Source organism: Cibotium barometz, chromosome 24, assembly GCF_041138505.1.
Source record: "Cibotium barometz isolate CiBa-2024 chromosome 24, ASM4113850v1, whole genome shotgun sequence".
NCBI lineage: Eukaryota > Viridiplantae > Streptophyta > Polypodiopsida > Cyatheales > Cibotiaceae > Cibotium > Cibotium barometz.
The window spans coordinates 18,852,130-18,857,362 of NC_141069.1; positions in this window are offsets into that span (position 1 = coordinate 18,852,130).

Sequence of the window (5,233 nt, forward strand, 5' to 3'; positions counted from 1 at the left end):
CACCATTTGTGGAAAGCCAGGACATCTAGCAGACAAATGCTACAGCAAAGTGGAAGCAAACATTGCTAGCACTTCAACCAATGCAGCCAACACTACTACCACCGAACAATGTAATCATATATCCACCTCTTATAATGATGAAGAGGTACCTGATGATGAATGGGCTTTCTAAAGCCATGATGATGCACTCCTTTACTCAAGATGTATGTTCACCTCTGACCACCGATGATGTAGGTCATGTGATATGATGTATGCTCATAGTTCTCCTACGTTGGCCATGTAGCCCACAAGGGGGGGATTGATGGGAGTTGGGTCTCCATGCTCAACACATGATGGTGCACATGAGGCACAATGTTCATGGATATGGAGTATTGGAGAGACATGTTTTCATGTTTATGTTTTTTCAGAATTTAGAGCTATGCTCCCTATGAGCTATGCTATTTTCTTTTATGCAATGTAGAGCTATGCTCCCTATGAGCCATGCTATTTTCTTTTATGCAATGTATTGGTCAAGGAAGGGTATTACACTATGACATGCCTTGATCAAGGAAGGGTGTTAGAAGGAATGATCCAAAGTCATGTCAAATGAACTAAGGTTGAAGGGTACTTCATGGCCTAAGGTTAAAGGCAATGTAAAAGCTAGAGGATCAAGTAAATGAGGTAGATTCTGTCATGACATAACTGATGATGTATGTAGTACCTCTTGTGTGTGTGAAAGGACAATGTTCTTTGGGGAGATGGAGAGATTTTAGGAGATGCCTTTTGGCTCTTTGTAAAGGTTGTATCATGCCTATTTAAGAGGCTATTCCTAATGAAGAAACACGAATTCTATTGCCCCATTCATGTTGTTATTATGCTGTGATTAAGTCTCCCTAATCATGCTTAACTAGTGCTTAATTACTAGCTTTATGATATGGCTCATTTCCATCCACCATAGCTCATCCATTGAGTATGAGATCAAGCTCATTCATACATTTAGTATTCTAACAACTGTGAGCTTGACATTGTTTGCATGACCTGCACCAATGATTAACATCCTTATGTACACTTGGCCATACATAACCTTCCTGCAATACTTTATGCAAGGTAATCTTTGAGGCAAAATGTCCACCACATGCTCCTTCATGGTTTTCCTTAAGAATCTTGTAGATTTCTTCCTTCCAAGGTACTAGTCGCATTATCAAATCAATTCCTTTCAAATACAAAGCATCACCAACCATCACATACCTTGCAGCTTTCCTGATGAAACCATATTTTTTTGATCTTTCAATACCATTAGGAATCATCCCTGTTAACAAAAACTCCTCAACATCCTGTAAATTCTCCCTGCCACAATAAAATGATGCATGAACAAAAACTTCACCAATCATTCCCTGGGCTGCTTCATCAGCTTCCTCATTATGGCCTTGATCCACATGCTTTAGACTCCAAGCTTCAAATTCCTTCAACAAACCTTTAATCTTAAAACACATTTCTTTGAGTAACATATTCTTTGACTTCCAAACTCCCAATACCTGTTTTACCACAAGCAATGCATCTCCTCGAATGCGAATCCTATGTACACCATGCTTTAAACATATTTGCAATCCCACTTCCAGAGTCAGATACTCTGCTTCATTGTTGCTATGTGCATCCACCTTAACACCCTTCTTAAAAACAAGGCAACCCTGTGGATCATAAATCACCAAACCTCCTAAGGCTGCATCATGGCTTTTCCTGTAAGAACCATCAAAATATAATAAGTGTGCATTCACCAATTCAGCCGCATCCTCAACTGGCTTCTTGATGGTCTCCTCCTTTATAAGAAGAGGACTCTCCTTATATGTCAGTAGATCAACTAAGGTAGCCCTGGTACTCTCTTCCACCAAGAATGAGAAAGTAAATTCCTGCAACTCAATCACCCACTTCATCATAGCCTTAGATAAATTTGTGCCATTTATCCATTGAGGCAAAAAAGTGTAGCTCGTCAAAAACGCAAAGGGACGAGGCAGCAAGTAATGGCGGAACCGCCTACACGCATATAGTACACTAACCATAACAAGTTCCACCTCTGATAACAACTTTTCTCTGGCAAGTTTTACCCTGCTAGCACAGTAGACTGGTTGCATATAATGTGATTCTCTCCCCTTCTGTAACAATATAGCTCCAATTGCATCTTCACCTACTGAAGGATTGTCATAAAATACCTGTTCCCAGTTAGGCGCATGCATTGTAGGAATAGCTCCCAATACCTCTTTCACTTTCTGGAAAACTTCCTCACACTCCTCCGTCCAATGCAAAGGATCATGCTTTGCTGCTTGCTGCAAAGGATATAACAACTGTGAAGATAGAGAGATGAATCGAGCCATATACTTCACCTTTTGCACAAAAGTAGCCAGTTGCCTTGTATTCTTTGGTGTAGGAAGAAGAAGAAGAGACTTGACTTTATCAGGATCCGGATCAATACCATTCTCTGAAACAACATGGCCCAAGAGCTTCACCCTCGGTTGAGCTAAAAAACACTTTTTTGGATTTAATTGACCACCACACTCATCATAACGCTGAAAAACTGTAGCCAGCCTATCACAATGCTCTTGCCTGGAGCTGTATATACAAAAATCATCAATAAAATCCTTCACAAACTTGTTCAAAAAAGGAGATAGTACCCAATTTGCCCTTTTCTGATAGTAGGCTGGTCCATTCATCAATCCAAAAGGAAGAACTTTGTAGCAGAAACACCCCCACGGTGTAATGAAAGTCGTCTTGCGCTGATCTTCTTTTGTAATCTTTAACTGGAAATAACCTGAATACCCATCACAAACACTATACCTTTCATATCCAGCTACAGTATCCAAGATCTCATCCAAAAAAGGTAGGGGGTAAGAATCCTTCTTTGTAGCAGCATTCAAAGGCTTGAAATCCACACATATACGCCACCTGCCATCCTTCTTTGGACTCACCACTGTAGGACTTACCCACTCAGCTGTGTCCACTGATGTAATGAAACCTGCACTCAATAGCTTATCAACTTCCTCTCTCAGGGCCTGCATTTGTTCTTGTCCCATCCTGCAAAGCTTCTGCCTAACTGTTTTTACACCTTCTTTCAATTCAATCCTTAAATCTGGCCCTTTAAATCCTCGAATCTCCCTATAAGAGGTGATGAACAATTTTGGAAAATGAGACAGTATATTAACATATCTAACCTTTTCTCCGCTCGAGAGATCCGGACTCAGCATTCCTTCAATCAGCTCCTGCTTCTTCTTCACTTCTATCTTTGGCTGCAATAATTCCTCGATCACTTCATATGACCCCATAGTATCTTCTCCCTCAGCACCCACTTCATGCACTTCTTTATCTTCATTGCCTTGTTGCTCTGATATTAAGAAACCCACATCTGCCTCTTCTCCACTAGAAGCAGTGGTCGATGAATCCATCTCTGATTCAGAAGTACTAGTGGTAGTTTCCTCTTCACTCGAATCCTGTGGCCTCTCCCACACATCATTCAAAGATCTCCTATGCATCTCAAAAGATTTTTTATTACCCTGCTTATTATGCAAAGAAATGGTCCCATACCTCCAGTCCTGTACTGCACCCACCACTTGCAACCAAGGTCGTCCAAGAATAATTGGAAAAGCACCAAGACCCGCCGCAGGCATCACATGAAAATCTATAGTAGCTTTGACATTAAAAGCTTCAATTTCCAATTTCTTTATCATACCAAGACATTTTACCTTTTGATGATTAGCCATCCTGATTCGAAGACCAGAAACCCCAGACACTCTCAAGCCTGACTGCTCCACACATGATTGGGTAATCACACAGATTTGAGCTCCTGCATCTATATAGGCCTGACCAAGGTTCCTACCTTTACTCCATACCTCCACAATAGGGAAAATATTTGGAAGCTCGTCTAAAGATAGTACTTTGACTGACCTCTTCTCTGACTCCTTTTCCATTGGATTCACAAGTCCGTTCCATTGCCTTCTCAATTTTGGCACCATCTCCACCAACTGCCCAAAGGTGATGTTTGCCTTCCTGTTCACCAAATCAGATTTCAAGTCATAGCTGGTTTGCCCATCCCCCACCAGTGGGAAGTCTGACACCTGGAACCTTCTACGAGGCTTCCGTTTCCTTTTAGATTTCACATCTTCTCCTTCCTGCTGCTTCCCCTTCTTACGGCTGGGTCCGGCCGCCCCTTTTCCTTCTCTTTCATCTGTTGTGCGCTTGCCAACAGGCATCACATCCCCTTCTTCTCTCACCGGAACATTCTCTAGAGTAACAACATTCATGACCTTTGCCTTCCCCTTCTCCTCAGCTGTGATTCCACTAGGGCCTGCTTGATCCCTGATATCAATACCATAATCGTTTGACCTATCAGGTAACTGTGAATGTAGTGGGTACATATCACCACCCATTCGCTGAGGCTTATCACAATCTGTACTCAGATGACCAAGCTCACCACAGTTCCAGCATGTAGGGATGAAACGACGACCCCTACCGCGACCACGTCCATACCCTGCTTGTCCATCTCCCCCTTTATGATTATTGCCTCTACCTCTACTATGTCCACCACCTGTACTTCCCATTAAATTTAAGCTCCCCTTTATGTCGCGGTAGGGATGAAACGACAACCCCTACCGCGACCACGTCCATACCCTGCTTGTCCATCTCCCCCTTTATGATTATTGCCTCTACCTCTACTATGTCCACCACCTGTACTTCCCATTAAATTTATGTCGCGGTAGGGATGAAACGACGACCCTACCGTGACCACGTCCATACCCTGCTTGTCCATCTCCCCCATTATGATTATTGCCTCTACCTCTACTATGTCCACCACCTGTACTTACCATTAAATTTAAGCTCAAATTCTTCATAAGATCAACCATCTGTTTCATATCCTGTTGCAATCCCTCATCAGAACCTGCTGGAACCATAGATACTCCTTGACTAGCTTGTGGCACTATCTGCATAGCTTGGGCTTCAGTGGGCTTCATCCTCTCAATCACTACATTCATGGGTGTAGCCTCCACTCTACGAATCTCTGGCTGTGCTACAACTGGAATCATCCCCAGCTGATTCATCCGTTGCAGTTTCCAATCTTTTGATTTAGCAATTTCCACCGCATCCTCAAAAGACCTGGGCTTCTTCAATTCCACTTTCCAACGAATGCTCCTCTTAAGCCTGGCTACAAACTTGTTTTTCTTCATCATGTCAGGAGGTACCTGGTCCTCCCCTAAAGCCCTGCATAGAA